The sequence below is a fragment of the Rousettus aegyptiacus genome, unplaced genomic scaffold (genome assembly GCF_014176215.1).
Source record: "Rousettus aegyptiacus isolate mRouAeg1 unplaced genomic scaffold, mRouAeg1.p scaffold_m13_p_11, whole genome shotgun sequence".
NCBI lineage: Eukaryota > Metazoa > Chordata > Mammalia > Chiroptera > Pteropodidae > Rousettus > Rousettus aegyptiacus.
The window spans coordinates 53175448-53193208 of NW_023416286.1; the positions used below are offsets into that span (position 1 = coordinate 53175448).

The 17761-nt window shown below is 31.5% G+C and overlaps 1 pseudogene; it reads right to left on the reverse strand.

The window, feature by feature from the left end:
- Positions 1 to 533: 533 nt before the first annotated feature.
- On the reverse strand, positions 534 to 652 carry LOC118609750 (annotated as a pseudogene).
- Positions 653 to 17761: the final 17109 nt, after the last annotated feature.

A 17761-nucleotide genomic window follows, 5' to 3' on the forward strand; every position in this document is an offset into this window, starting at 1 on the left:
AAACTGACTAATAAAATAGGTATATATGGGAAGACGCAGAGAATTCAGAGAATGCGGCCACTGGATTCAGCCTTCCTAGTACATCACTGCAGCTAGATATAGTGACACTTGCTGGACTATTAAAACTTCAGTTGTAAATCTAAAACTTTCATCTTTACACCATCTACTCAAGTTTTAAAATCCTCAGTGGTAAGACATATTCAGTTGATTGGAATATTGATTTCATTTTGACAGCCAACGAGTTTAGGAAGGAGGAAATTGTACAGTCTGGTTTTTGTAGAGAGAAATGAGACTCTATGTAGCAAAAAGTCGTATGAAATGTAGGAGGAGAATGAGAGGACTGGCAGAGTAAAAAATAAAAGGTGACAAATATATAGATACAGCTAGGGAATTTTATTTTTTATTTTATTTTATTTTATTTTAATTTATTTATTTGTTCATTTATTTTAGGCGAGGCAAGTCTTGGTTGACCTCACAGATTACAAAGACCTTGTCAACTTACAATCTCTTATTTTTTATTTGTTTATATTTTATGCCTATAGCACCTGGTCTTCCTAGGTGGTCTCTCATCCAAGTACTAACCAGGCCCAACCCTGCTTAGCTTCTGAGATCAGATGGGATCAGGCTTGTTCCGGATGGCATGGCCATAGACTAGGAAATTTTATTATATCAATACTGTATAGTTTCTTTATCGCTAATTTATAAGGCAATTTGAACAATAATAAATGCATTATACAATTACCTTTTTAAAAAATATATAAATTGTCATTCGAGGTTTGAATATTTAACATAGGTTTATTTATCCTTTTCTCTTTTACCTTTTTATTATTTTAATTTTTAAAAATATTCTGTTTTCATAACTTTTTGCTCAATACATAAAATAAAAACATCTCTCAATATCAAACATCTTACTGTTTGTAAACCTAAACATGTATGAAGTTCTGAAAACAATAATAATAACTAATGTTCTTATATCTTGCTGTAACTTTATAGATTTTTTTTAACTCTACTTATTTGAATCATAAACCATTGCTTAATAGATGCAATAGATTCTAGAAAATTGTTGAGAATGATCTTGAAAAGGACTTTTCAACTTTTCTTCTCTTTCTTACAGAAGACACATTTTGGCACAAAATATTTCCTCTGATACTTTAAGGTAATTTTTTTTACTACCTTTCCATAAGTATAGTAATTTTTCCGTCACCCATTTGTGTTTGGAATTGTATATATCAGTTCTTTTCAAATATGGCTGCAATTTGGTTCACTTGAGTATCTGATACAGCATACTGTGACCTAGTACCATTAGCCAACCAATTAAACCTACTTCTACAATGTCATAGTTCTTTTGATAATATTTAAAACCAAGATCTTCCCAAGTTACTTTAATGTAGAGCCAAGATTTGTATTCACTGGTATAGAGAATTCTGAATTAAAGAAGAAATAGATTATGACTACTCCTACCCTCTTGTGAGAGAGCAGTGTTCACAAATAGACAAAAAAAAAAAAAAAAACAAACAGATTCTAATACTGTTAATTCAGAAGGATCTGACCAAGTGAGGAGAACATACATATACTTGCATAATGGGAATTACTCTCAGTATAAATATCTACGACAACCCCAAAATATACTCAGCGTGGCTTGGTCTCAAATGTATGGTTAGCAGCATAGTAGGACCTTCAGTCAGAGGTAGGTTTCCCTCCAGGTAATAGGACAGATGACACAATATGCAAATATCAACTATTTAAAGAATAACATGGTACAAGTATATCGTATGACTGACTTTTAGGATTAATTTCATTTAGTAATTTTTATATACATTTCTGTTAATTGAAGTCTCTGAATAACTATAAAGTCGACATATATGTGGTACCATTCTACTTTAAGAATAGATGAGCCAAATATTTTAGAGGAAGATGTTTTATGAAAATAAAATCCATCTTAGTTATGATGTACTTGCTACAATAATTATGACTATTATCATAAAATATTTAGTAGAAAAATAATATTCATTTCTAAATTATATCATATAGATTTATTTTTTATTGTATTCACCAGCTTTCTCATGCCATAAACAATGTCCTAGGGATATTGAAAAATACTTACATAAGATTTATTCACTTTTCTGATACATTTGGCTGACTTTTAAAATAATCCATGTTTTTATTGCTGTATGGATATGATCATTGATCAATTAAAATACTACCAGATTTAGATTTAATGCTCTAACTGTATACAGATTTCATAATATCGGAAAGAGTAATTTTTATTTTTTTTGATCTTTTCCAGTTATAGTTTTATAGATGTGGTCTTATTCCTAAAATACACAAGAGTTTTCCTTTACACTAGTAGAAACGTTCTGTCAATGTAAAATTGTACCATATGCTTTTAGAAAAAAATGCTTTAAAAATAGACATTTTTTTTTTTGGTCAAAATGTTAATGTCATATCTAGGAAATGAATATATGGAAGTTCATTATAATATTCTCTCTAATATGTCTTTGAATTTTTTCATAATAGAAAATTAAATAAAATAATTTACTAATATAAAAAATAGACATTTTTGTCTGTCTTTTCTCAAGCCAGTTTTTAAAGTAATTGATTCCATATTATATTTAAATTGGATACCATGAATTTGGTGCACCAATTTGTTGGACTTGAAAACTTATAGAATGAGTAAAAATAACTTAAGTAAATATTCTTTGAATATAAATCAACTTGTTTGCTCAACAAAATATCAAATATCACTCAATCACACTGTAAACTAAATATTTATTAACAATTTCCTAATGGTGCTTTCTGTCTTTGTTTTAGTAGACAAATACTCCTTAATATTTAATATTTAACAGTCTTCTCAGAAATGAACTTTGTTGGGAAAATAAAATATTTGGGAAATAATTTATCATGATGATTTTAAGTAGAGTTATTGGTAAAGCACTTGTAACTAAATTAAAGAAATATTATATGGAAGGACAATCGTTAAGAATTGTTAAGGTTAACATAAAATAGAAAAAGTCTTGATATTTAGCAAAATTTTGCTAAATGTCTAATTTCATATTTTAATCACTTAAATTAAATATTGCCAGACTTAGAATAGATATTAAATCAGAGAACAACTTTACATTATGCGTATATTGCATTTTTTAAATTTCTATGTATCTACTTTAGAAAGTATGAAACTCCTGTTTAGTTTAAACAAACTTCTGTCACATTAACACTTTCATTGTGAATGCATTTTGGTAAACTGCATAGTGATGTAATCAATACATATCCAATACCCATTCATAACACCTTTGAGTGCATCTAAAGATTATTTTGTAGGAAAACAGTACATAAGTGATAATGTTCTTTTTAACAACAAAAAGAGAAAAATAAACAGAACTTGTCACTGACAAGCTAGAGTTAATAGGGATACAAGACCATTAAGGTCTCAGCTTTACTCATTTACCAAAATGTTACTCTCGTTAATCTGTTGCCATCTATTATTTAAGCATCTTATTTATGTTGCAGCAAAGAACGTCAGTGGTATACAAGTCTATGTTACTGTGATATTTCAGACAATGTAAATACAGCGGGAGACTTTCAGATCATATATTATTTAATTACTTCTCCTTATTTTATTCATTTACGTTGATTCTTCACTTGTCACAAACCTTCCAACACATCTTTACTATTTTTCATTACTTAATTCATGTTATGTCAGGTATGTTAGGTAAATAAATGTTTTGATGCATTGTCCCGATTTCCTGAAATTCTTAAGGAGCTATAATGTTTAAGTCTATTAATTTTTTCTACATTATCAATTTGGTACCAATGAATAACATATGTAAGCAGAAATATTGAAGTTCATGAATTCATAAATTATGCACATTAATATATAAGCAACATTAGAAAATTGATTACACTGAAAGACAAAGAGAAAACATCACATTTTCCTTCAAGTAAATCTGAATAATATAGAGTTTACTCACATTTTCAGACAATATTGAAAAAGTCAAATGAAATTTAAGTCTTCACTTTTGCCTCCCATCTTCCCAGATCACAGATGAAATTACCACAATGGGGATACATTCGTTGCTCTGGTTTAGTACTAGTGAAAAATTGGTCATTATCCATCATGCAATGTCATGACTCAAATTAAGTTCAATATGAGAATCACATATTCAAGATATAGGTTGATTTGCTTCCACTTCTTAAAAACCAGAAAACACTTAACATTATTATTTATTTTTCTTCTTCTTATTATTATTACCCTGCATGTTCTTTTAATCTACTTTCCTGGTCATTATTTTGCCACTGACACACTCATTCTACAACATGACTCTCTCTTTCTTTCTCTCTTATTTATCAGTTCAAAGAAGGATTTCAGATGAGAACTCAACCATTTCTAAAATGATGCACAAAATAGAAAAGTGACTTTTTTATAAACATTGATTTATGATGAACTTGATTGTGAAAGACCATGAGATGAAGGAAGAAATTATTTATCTCAATACAACTAATAATCATGGAGAACCTTCTTTGTATTAATTAATTCTGATGTTCAAAATGAGTGAAACAAAAATAATTTTTCAAGAGTCTTATAGTTTGAGGGTTGAGATAAAGATGAAATGAGAAAACAAAGTATGAAAACTAACTATACAATAAGCTAGAGTAAAACTTTTGCATAAAAGAATGATAATTTGAGATGTGACAAACACTATAACATAGTAATAATTAATAGTACATATCTCAAAATATAAAAGTTGAGAAACATTTTACAAGAAGCAGATCAGTTTTCCAGGAAAGGTAGATAAGTTATAACTGCCAAATGATTAAATATTTTCAATAAGCTTTCATAAATACTATCTCCTTTGATTCTTGCAAAAATTCTGAAGCTGTCCTTGTAGACTACATGATCCCTGGTTCAGTCTAAAAAAACATGTGACTTAGATATTTTTGTTATTTATTGTGGTGGTTCAGGGGGTGATATCCCAGGCCACAGAGTACAACACACAACTGCAATTTCTGATCTGAAACTGGGGCTAATTGAAAAAAATGATAAAATAGGAGACGGGATTAAATTCTAGATTAGAAATAGTTCGCCAGATTTATTTATTTATTTATTTATTTATTTATTTATTTATTTATTTATTTATTTATAGTTAAGTGTGACCAAGTGACTTTTTTTTTAGTTAAGTATGACCATGTGGCACAGACTCACTTTAAAACATTCCTGAAACTGAGATTTTGAAAGTTAGAAAAATGAATCAGCCTGAGTGTACAGAGTATAATAGATATAATTATAGAAACTACACTAATTCTAAAAGATATACTTTAGTTATAGTTGGGTTATATATGGGTTAATAATAGTTTTTATAAGAAAGATCTAAATCTTAGTTGGTTAAAAGCTCTATATGAGATAACAGAGAGTGGTGAAAGCCACAAATGCAAGGAACTAGAAGTTATGCTGAATGAAATAAATCAGAGAAATATTAAAACAATTTTATTTATATGATTTTATTTATGTGAAGAATATATGGGACAAAAAGAATAAACTAATCAAAACAGACTCACAGTTATAGAGGGCAATCTGGTGATGGTCAGTGGGGAGAGGTTGTGGGCAGAAGAATGGGGTGAAGGGTTAAAGAAGTACAAATTTGTAGTTGATAGATGGTCACTGCACAGGGAATGTAGTCAACTGTGATGTAATAGCTATGTGGAAAGCCAGAGGAGAGAATGAGCAATTAAGGTGATCGTTTCATAAACTATATAAATGGCTGACTAATGTATTGTATACTTGAAACTAATAATAAAACAATTTTAAAAAATATGAATAAAGTCAATCTCTGAAGAATGAGGAGTCAATGCATCACACCTACAAATTATTTTCGTTCTTTAGGAGGACATAGACAAACTTAAACACATCCAGAGAACAATAAAAGTGGTTTAGGAGATCAAAGCCTATAGGGATAATTTAAAAGAACTGAGGAGGTTTATCCTGAAAAGGAGATAATTGTTGTCTTGGAGGAGGAAGGATTGACAGGTATACAAGGAGCTATTTTCAAAACCTTTCAGGAATGTTATATGGAAAAACATTTAGACTTTTCTGTGGCTCTTGAAGGCAGAACAAGCACCATCAGGTGTAGATGTCAGTGCAGTACAATGACCTTTCTCACATCTAATACGCATCTAACAGTTGGAAACACAGCTTTTTGACATGTTGCAAAACAGTGCCTTCATCTGGATTACCTTGAAAGTCCATTCTGACTGATGTATTGTATTCCTGCACAATAAAATAGATGTGGTACTACAGATCGATTAGCACCTACATAAAAAATAAAGGCTTTGTTTGTTGTTCTAAAATAAATAAAATAGCAGAAAATACAATTTAGGTGTTTAAAATACTGACATTGTGAAACATATACAATTGAATAGAGTAAAAGCATAGCTAGCTTCACCTTATATAGTTTCACAAAACAGATATATGAAGGTGTTTGGAGAAAAAAAAATGTTGTTTGAAGGAACAATAAAAACAATAAAATATAATGTTAGCATCGAAAAGCTTAGTATAACATCTTTATCCTAATTTTTTAATTACATATTCTCAATAGGTGTTTGCTCAATTGATGAATGTCTGAATGATTTGGGAAGCAAGAAGCATGTTTTCGATATTTCAGTGAGATTTTTAAATGGACAGCTTGGAGTCATCTAAAAAAAGTTCTAATGATACTGGAAAACATGGCCTTAGGTCTTGATTTCTCCCTGACATGGTCCCAAATCACTTATTTAAAGGTTTTATCTGGGTCCTGTGCTATTGTGAAATGTCTCAGAATCCATGGTGAGAGAGTTGGGAATTTTGATCTTGAGCTAAAATCAGGTTTATTATGGGAGGCAGCCGGTCTATAATAGAGAAGAAAAGTCTGGCTGTTTTGAGTGTAGGCATTGCTTTTATAATCACAGCAATGTGCTGGTTTGGCATATCATCAAGTATTCTTTTTGAACCTGTCTGATCATTTCCAGAGAGGGGAGGTTCTATTTTGTTATGGTTCATTGGCTGTCATTTAGAAAAATGCATGCATTTTAATAGAATAGCTTCTGGTACTGGGTGTTTTCAGTCATATCTAGTTAACGACTGCTAGATGAGGCCAACACAAAAAGCTAGTTTTAATACTCTAGTAAGGTAAGAAAAGAGAAATGGAGATTTTTGGAACAGAAGTTACTGTTGAAATGACTCAGGGTAGATATCACACATAAAGGCAAAGTAAGTCTTGAGAAAGATCAAAAGCATGAACCCTGTTACTTGAATCCCTCAGTTATTCTATACATCAGTCATATTTGGTGGTCAAAAATTTTTTTTTTCTGTGTGTGAAGGTTTTTTATTTATCACCCTACTTTTCATTCTGAAATCATATTTGATAATATATAATGTTGTTGTTTAAAAATCTCTTGATACAAAATGTCCTGCTACATAAAAATTTTTATTTTTAATTTGTCAAACTAAAAGATAACTACATCCAACTGTATAATATTGACAGTCAGCTAGTAAGGGAATCTAGGGTAGTATTTATCCCTAAGTTCCTGAGGTTGAAATTGAAAAACACACTAATGCAAAATCATGGAGTATTTCTTGGTACCCAAAATACTGAAAATGCTAAGGAAATTTCCTCAGTCTGGAAATCTTCCAGGATCCTTTCATTTTTTAATCCTTTGATTCAAATGTCTACTGGATTTAAGGATGTTCTACCATCATCATTTACAAATCAGTAGAATGCAAATTAATGTTTTCTTCTCTTGCTTTGTGTCGGTTAAAATTACTTTGATTGCATGTAAAGCAAATCAGTCCAGAGTGATTTGCATGAGTTAGAGAGCTATTTTTTCTTATATAAAAAGAAACACAGAAGTAGTAGTACAGGGCTTGTACAACAGCTCGATGAAGTTATCAAGAACCCAAGTTCCTTCTAATTTCTTGCTTAGGTTGGGGCTTTTCATTCTCACATTGACAGCGTGACTCTTCCATCTCTGGGCCTTATCTTTGCATTCCAAACAGGAGAAAGATTAAGGAGATTGTAGGGTTAAAGGCCAAAGCCTGAAGACATAAGCAACTAAAGTCATTTATTTATTAATGTATTACTGCTCACACATTATGGCAAACCCTATTTGCAAGGGATTCGGGACAGACGAATATTTTAAACTGGGCATATGGCAACTTCATACAAAAAATAAGGATCTGTTAGTAACAAAGAATTGTACATGGATAGATACTGGGCAACTGGAAATGCCTTCCATAGAGTTATTAAATTTTAAAGAAGAATAATTCATTCCTAATTGTATAAATAATAAAAGTCAATACAGAGTATTTAGAAAACTAGAAAAGTGAAAGAACAACAAGAAATAATTTATAAAAAGTTAAATGAAACAACTTTTTGGAAAAAAAAGTCAAATAATTATTAAATATCTTTCCTTCTTTCTCTTTCTCTCTTTTACTTGATCAATTGTTCTCTGTATATCTTTTTGCTTCACTTTGGTTTTGTAAAAAATAACTTAGAGTGCATTTTACCATAATTTGATTTTTTAAATTTATCTATTATAAATATTTTATAATAGCTACTATTTTATTTTATTATTTTATTTTATTTTATTAATAGCTACAATTTTACAACAGAACTTTTAAAAGGCTACCATTTTCTATCATATGTGTATACTTCTATATGCTTAAGAAACTGTATAATATAGTTACCATTTTTACTATTGATATTTTTTAAATCTCTTAAATATATATACTTCATACTTATTATTTTTATAAGATGCATTTTGAAGGTGGAAATAAATCAGGAAATATGCATATTTTAAAGCTTTTAATATGTAATAAAAACAGCACTACACAAGTTTGCACCAATTTATGCTATTTCCTATCTTTTTAACTGTCTTCAGTTAAGATATTATTAAAATACTGTAAGATAATATTAAGAAAGGGATTTTACTTATTGTGTATATGAGGCAATGATTCTTAAAAATGACTTCTTCTTTGCCTGTTATTCTACTTTTTACTAATTTCTAAAAATTCACCCACCTCTCATCTTCGTGGGCCACTTTCCAAGCCCCAAACTCTCTTTGCTTAGATTATCAAAACATTCTTGCGATGCTCTCCCACCCTCAACCAACCTCAATGTGACTTTATTTCTGAGGGAAAGAATTGGAACAGATAAGTATGAAACAGACTCCTGTCTCAAATCATGATCTTTTCCAAAAATCACCTTTATACTTATACTTGAATTTTATCCCTAATTATGGAAAGATGATAACTGTTCTGAAAACGACTGTGAGTAGAAAAGGAGCATAATTTGAGGTCATAGATGTCTTCTGAAAGCCGTGATTAAACACAATCCTTAAAGAACATTTTATAGCTCAAAGATCACTTTTCTTATAATCACAAAATCTGGGTTTAGTCTTAACTCTATTATTATGTGTTTTTGAAAGATTGGAGAAAGTACCCAATAAGTCATGCTCTTCTATCCTCTAGAGATTATAGCTAATTGAGAGATTGACATAGGAGATCAAAAATCTTGGATTAAAATAATTGAGCTATTTCTAATAAAAGTTGTATTAGGAAATAAGACTTAGGTTCTGCAGCATTTTGGACTCTTAGTGTGTGTCCCTCCAAGTTACTGAGATCTCCCCATTCTTGATAGTTCTAGACAACAGTTGACTCACTGAATTTAATTACATTGGGAAAAACAAGCTTGACTGTACTTTCATGGAGACACCCTAAGATCCCAGCAAGCCTAAGCCTCTGTGCTAGTTCTGAATCCCAAAACTCTCCAAAAGGAGTCCAAAGGAAGCCAGCCTTTATTTAGTGGTAATCCCTGTATTTGATTATGAACACAGGAGCCCAGGAAACCAGTGTTCTCCTTAATGTCTACAACGATCTCGCTGTGCGACTTTGGCCAAGTCTTTGAGTTCCTTGGTAAATAGTATCATTTGCAGTTTAACCTGAGAAGAGTAAATTTATGAGAATTTAATAATCCAATACATAAAATGAATTTTAAAACCTGCATTGGGGATTTCTGAACAGTAGTTTTGATCCAACATGCCAATTCTTTTTTTAAATGATTAGTATAGAATTAAATTAAGGGACTAACACCAACATAAATAGAATTTGAGTACATTTTCCTGTATACACAATAAAAAATAAGTATTGTTATTTGTAGAGTATTCATAGCAATTTTAAGATAAAATCTGATGTTTAGACAAATCATTTGACAAACAATGTTTTGTATTCTTTGAGGTTTAACAAATTCTCAATGTGTTTTTCAGTGAGTTTCCTTTTTGGAAAAAACATTTTTATTTGTTTTAAAGAAAAACAATTAATTTTGACATTTCTTCCATTCTTGTTTGACATTCACAACATTATTTACCTCTTGTCCTCTCTATTTGCAGATAGAAAGTAGATACCTATAATGTCATTCTGTGTGTGCATGGGATATTTCCTGATTAATCAAAGGGCTTTATACTCTTTTCAGAATTACAAGAATAAAACTGCTATTACTGCTCTTTTGTTTTGATATTGGATTTGTTATCTTTAGAGGACTTTGAATTATTTTCTTTACAACTTCATGAGATTACTTAGAGGACAGGGTAAGTAGCAAGTTAAGGAGAGTTCCACAGTGTTTTTCAAGCATGTGTGCTAGAAGGCTGGACACTGGCCCACATGTTGAGCAGAGGTGCCCCAAAATCCTGGGGAAGAATTGCATGCCTCAACTTCACCGAAGATCTGAAGACTGTGAAGAACGGAGCTGTATTCAGCAACTGACTGAGGCATGTGAGTATTTAAAATATTTTCGAGCAGTCATATACGAGTTGATTTAAGCTTACAGAACCAAGATCTGGAAGAAAAAATGAAAAGGGCCTTTACATATACAATACAGTTGATGAAAGACTTCATGCGATGTAAGCTTACCTGGTGACTGAGAGCCAGGATCTGGACTTTGCCTGAAGTCTGAGATACAGGTATTAAAAGCCCTTAAAACCTGAAAATCCTAATGAATGGTGAAAAAATAAATGGAATAAATAGTTTTTGGAGCACTACAAAATTGCAACTTTAATGCAATTTTTAAATGTCTTGGAATTATTAACCTAAGACATTAAAATTGGCTTTCGGAAATGACATAAGAAGTATTATTTATCAAGGCAGGCAATGTATATATAGCTTGTAGAATGCAGAGTTAACAGTCAAATTAAAAATCAATATCTTAATCCATTAGCACTTGAACATTTGATAAAATCTCTTTTTATTTCTATTTACTTACTCTTTTTTTTTGAAATTATGTTGATTATTGACACATCAGATAGAATATTTTATGCTACAGTAATAGAAATAAGAAATTTCATTCATCCTACTTTTTGTGTAATCTCTACAAGGGAGGTAGGCTGGCAAATAGTTTTAAAAAGTTGTTAAAGGTTTTATTTGTTATTAAAATATATTACGTTTTTTTTTCCAAATGCAAATGAGGTTTAAATTTGATGCTTCTTATCTTAAATTTATAATATCCATTCCAAGTTCCGTTTCGTTAAATTGACCTTTTCTTTACTTTCTTATCCATAAAGTCCTTGTCTAGACCCTTGCTAACTAATACATTTAGATTAATGAAATGTCTTTCTCATAGTGCTCTGACTTTCTGGCTTTGAGTCCTGACTTTCAGCTAATCCTGCTCTTATGTATGATCTAATACAGAGGGGATAAATGATCACAAAAGGCTTCATTTTATTCCTACTACTTAACATTACTTTAACCCAAGTACATCCATATCCTTGCCTAAATTATGGCCAAGATATTACATTTTTTCAAAATTGTATTTATTCATTCTTCATTATTTTTTCATAATCCTATTTGACATGATCCTCACACATAAGCTTGCCCTATATTTTGTGTCCTCCCAGGCCTTAACGCTTACCCCAAAACAAATACCTACAAAATGATTTCCTTATTGAAAAAACTTTACTGAGTTAATATGGCATGATTTCCAACAATTTTCCTGCACCGGCCCATTCTTGAAAGTTCTAGCTATTGAGCATCACATTATCTATGGTGTTGCATTTATACAATTTGCGAAATCTACATGGCTATTCTGTTCCTTTTGTATTCCTTAATCCCATATCTAACTTCTCACTTCACTAAAATACTTGAATGTGTAAATCTACAATTTAAGTCTCATAGTGGTTACCAGTGCCATCTACTCAGAAGTCAACAAAGAACAATTTACTCATGATCAACTTTAAATCAAGATTTAGTTAAGCATGTGTTCTTGAAGGGTCATAATTGTTTGAAATGATTTTAAGTAATTCTCCAAAGACAGTGCCTAAGTAAGTACACAGAATCTGGGGCTAGAGAAAATAAGGGTCCCCCCGCCCAGTTCTGGTAGTAGCTTTATAATCTTGAGAAAATTTTTATCTGTAAGATGCCACAAAAAAGCTTGTATTTCACATTGTTGTTTTGAATATTAATTAAAATAATGAACATAAACTATACAGTACTGCCTGGAGAATGGTGAAATTCCCGTAATTAGTTTTAGAGTCATTTCAACCATAATTATCATTTGTAGCCTAAAATAATGGTACAAAGAAGTAGTGTGATATGGTGAAATTTATGATTTAAAGATTTAGGTCTGACATTTGTTTCTGGTAATTTATAGAAGCAGGAGTTTTGGCAGGCTATCTAATCTCAGTTGCAAAACGAAGATATTAATGAATATATCACAGAATTCTTGTGATGATAAAGTAATTGCTTGTGTTGGAAACTAGTTCATAAACTGGTAGGTGCTATGTAAATGTTAATTATTGAAATATGGAATCATCACTGGCATAGGAGAGAACAATTATACACATTTTATGGATAATTTTTACTCAATTATATTTTAAGTTTAGGCATAGGAGTAAACATTGCCACTAATAATAAAAACAAAGAAAGAATCCTTGACCTTTGTGACTGTTCTTTTTGGTTTGGCAACAGACACAAAGTTGATAAAAGACATAAAGTTCTCTGTGAATAAAAATCATATAGAAATTGTTTCTCTGATAATTTAAATACTGAAAGCATTGACTCATTTTTTAAATGAGTATTTTATGGTCTTCGATTTAAGAATGTATAATATTGAAGAAATTGAACATGGTTTGCTAGAGTCAGTTATATGAGCTGTTGGGCATATTAGCAATGTTGCCCTGGTTTTCCATGTACACTCCAAGGGCAAGCTGGTTTGGATCACCATGGGAAACCACAGTGAAATCACCACGGGACTTACTACTATTCACAAACAATATGTGACCATTTTCAGTGGTTGGTGGTTAATCTCTGTTTCAGTAAATTTGTAATGTAATTCTGTGGTTGTATACTCGACATTTTATGCAGATGATGAGAATTCATATTTATCTAAATATCAGAATTATCATTAATTTAAAAGTGGAAGAATTCTATAATTGCTAGTATGGAATTTTGGTCCAAATTGACATTTTTAGGGCTCTTTTCAGTTATCTTTGATAATCATGATAACATTGATAATAATTAAGTGGCATATATGCACAATTCTAAGTGTCACAATTCGCTAACTTGGTAGACAGTTATTTTTTCTACTCTGTGATTGAGGAAACTAAGGCACAGAGAGATTAAATAAGCAGATTACAAAGGGTTTGCTGTGAAATCACTTTGAACAAAATATCACTGTTGTCAACTTGCCAAGTGCCTTAAATTCTATCAGTTTTATTGTTAACATTGAGTTACCCTTTTATGAGTACAGTCATCCTCCTCGTCCTTATCTAAGGGGAATATGTTCCAAGACTCCAAGTAGTTGCCTGAATCCAGGGATAGTACTGAACTCTACGTATACTGTTTTTTCATAAATATACGTACATATGACAAAGTTTAATTTATAAATTAGGCACAGTAAAAAATTAACAACAATTAATAATAGAATGATTAGAACAATATACTTTAATAAAAGTTATGTGAATGTGGTCTCTCTCTTCCTGTCTCAAAATATCTTATCGTACTGTATTTACTCTTCTTCTTGGAATGATGTAAGATGATAAAATGCCAGACCTATTCCTAAATCTGTATAACAGTTCCTTATTTGCAGTAAATGGCTTCGTGTCATTCTGTTCAGGGGATTCCTTCCTGAAATCTTCCTACAGGCTCATTTTTTTCTGGAGCAACATGTTGCCTTCAAACTAAACATGTTTTCTCATGTCTTTCACCCACAAATGTAAGGCCTTTTTCATCCTAACTAAGCACTTAACTTTTGCTTTTTGAGGTACAACAGCAAAAATTAGCACACATTTATTTCTTTTTTCCTTTCTCAAAATTTCACCGAAGATTCATTCTTACCATAGATCTTAGAAACCTCAGCATACAGTTTTTTTTTTTTTTCTTTCCTTATTTGATTGAAAATTTTTACCTCTTCATTTAAAGGAAACACTTAATAGCTTCTCTTCGGCATTTCCAAATTGCCAGCATCATGACTCTTGTGGTTTGGGGCCATCGTTAAGTACAGTAAGGGTTAGTAGAACACAAGCACTGTGATGCCTCAACAGCCGATCTGATAACCAAGACTATCAAGTGACTAACTGGCGGTGAGCATATACAGCTTGGAGACACTGAACAAAGGAATGATTCACGTTCTGTGGGGAATAGAGCAGGACAGCACAGAGATTTTTTTCATGCTACTTAGAACAGTAAACAATTTAAAACTTACAAATTGTTTATTTCTGGAATTTTCCATTTAACATTTTCAGATCACAGTTGACTACTGGTAAATGAAACTACAGAAAGCAAAACATAAGTAAGGGGGAGAGGATACTGTACTCTTTTTATTAAAAAAATAATTTTGGAAAGGCTGATACATTCAGTCATTTAAGTTACCTCTCAATAATTAATCCATCGTAAAAGGACTCTTGAGTATCTCAGAACACTGGGTACCCCAAAAGAAGTGTAGAGAATTACAAGAGAGGAATGGGTTGGAATGCAAATTGGCCCCAATGTTATATTTAGTTATTTAGTATATGTGATGTATTTATAATTTGTCTAAATTATGTCAAAAAAATAAAGTGGATAAACTTGAATTAATACAGATTTAGTAATCATCCACATAACAGTAACCTGCATAAACAGCTCATACACTTCTGGATGATCCATACATATATCATATGCAGAGCAATACACAGGACCAAGGTTGTCTGGGGACTTTAATATGCTGTTAGAAAATACAGTCATGTTCAAAAAAGTTATAGTTTACATGTATGCAGAGGTTATACAACTAGCCTAGAACTTCTAATAGTTTAGCTGGGAGTTTACTGATATATGTTTTTCAATATAAAATAATAAATAAAAAGGGATATATCCAAAAAAATTTTTAATGGAGTTTTGCGTGCATGTGTTTATGCTTAAGTGGAATATGCATATATATAGAAAAATTTTGGTTTTAAATTTGAATTTTTCAGTCTAGCTTTTGAGCTTGTTTCTCAAGGACTAGTCACATTCAAAGCTTTATAAAAGTCAGCTCCTCACAGGTTCTCTTTCTGGGTAATAATTCTTGTGGACATATGGAAAATGATTTTTTGAGTCATATAAGTCAATATCTGATAAAATGGATTTAGCAGAAACTTTCCAAATATTCACCTTTTGGCTGAGGCTAAGCCTGGAGTGTTTAAAGCCCAAAAGGAGAATTTTTTGAGAAAGTTATGAATGAATGGGTACTACTTTATTATGGAAATACAATTGTAACCAAGCACTATAATGTGTCTAGACATACGGGTCTTGGTTGCCAAAAATGAAGTGTTCTAGCTTTAAAAGAAATCCTTATGGAAAGTGCACAAGATGTTACATGGTGAGAATTCTACCAAAGACCCATATGTGCTCCTGGCACCGTTTGGAACTTGTTCCCCTTATAGGAAGGGATTCTTATGTATAGGCAGGAAACTGAAACACTATTCATGAGATATAAGCATAGATATGAGAGAGAAAAATAATGTGTAAGAAAAAAATGGTTTTAAGAAGTTTAAAAATTGTAGTTTTTTTGCCTATTATTTTGTTTAAGGGTATTGATAAAACTATTGCAGTGTGATGATTTTAGGAGAAACTAGTCAATGGTAAATTTAGCAGTTCATTTTCTTTCCCCGATACATTTTTTGAAAGATTATATTGCTATTTTTTAGATTCTCAGAAACACGAGAGTTATAAAGGAATTCCTTAAGAGTTAGGGTAGAATTTGATATTTTTAAGGATACTGTCTTTAATGAAAAAAAATAAACATAAATTAATGTGCACTTTAAAAAATTCTCCTGCCAGTAATTAACTTCTGATTAATTTTGCAAATACCTTGAAGGCTATATTTTGGAGAGTTTGATTTCTTGGCAGTCTCTTCTCTGAGGCTGCAATTTTTAAAAGGGGATGGAGGGGAGAGAGAGAGAGAGAGAGAGAGAAAAGAGAGAGAGAGAGGAGGGAGGAGGTGGGTGGGGGAGAGAAAGATATTCAACAATCTAATACACTTCCAAGCACTTATTTTTACAAATGACTTTATAAGGCCTGGAAGAAGAATTATTCTCTACTGTTTTTAGAACCACTTCCAGCAGTGTCTCTCCAGAGTCAAATAGAGCTGTCTTCATCATTTTTACATATAGACTTCCTCAAACACTAAAAAGTATGATAATCACCTAATTATAAATTCACTGTTAATATAGCCTTAGAGCTGAGAACATTTCACTCCAGTAGTTAATTTAGTCTGTGGTAAATTCTCACTGTTATTTAATGTCATTTATCACCTGCTGTTTTGTCTTACTGAGAACATCCTGCCTGCCCCACACTGTCTACAGTACATGGACCTTCTGTGACTTTAATGTGCTTGGAACAAAGGCTCCAAAGTGCTTCTATCAGAAGGATTTTGGCAACTTGCCTTAGATATATTCAAGCCATTTTGCTGCCTGTCACTCAGTGCTGTACAAATTGAACTCAGAGGAGAGGTAAAAAGGGTCTATGAGGCATTTTTTTTTCTGGGAAGAATATGCTAATAAAGCGTCATCAGCAGGAAGCAGGCTGTGTCTGAAAGAGTTTTGTCAACTCTGAATTAATTTTGTGTGTTAAGAAACACGGGGGTGCTTCTAGAGCCGGTCTGTGGTAATTAATCCTTCCTGTTTCTGGAAGAACAGAACTGTAATAAATGCAGCCCAGATTTAACAGATGTGTGCACACAATGTCTGCTTTATGAGGAGTAAAACAAAATGATGGATACAGAACAAAAAAATATTGATTTAAAAAACTAAAACAGTATGGAAAGCACGAAACTTGGAATTCCCAGTTTATGCAAATATAGTATTCCTTTAAATGTTCACAGACAACGTGGTTTTGAAAACATCTGTCCATTGGGTTGGATGCTGTGAAGAGACTGAAAAAGACAGATGTTTCTTGTTCTCTAAAAAATTGAGTAAAAAAAATTGCATGCAAACATAATGTATGTGATGGAGTTTGCTATACATAGGTGTGGTTGAAATTGGACCCAAATAATCAAATGGTGACCTCATTCTGGGATAAAACTTTCATTATTCTCCTCCTTATTATTTTTTTTCCCAAAATGTGTTATGGAGGGGAAAAACTCATATTATGTGTAACTATAAACAGAATGCTCGTGTGACGATTTGAATGTTGTCAGGAACAGAAAAGCTTGTCTTTCAAAATTTGGCATGCAAACTGTGCTGCCAAGGCTGATATTTGATATACTCAAATACAAGATTCACATAAAGG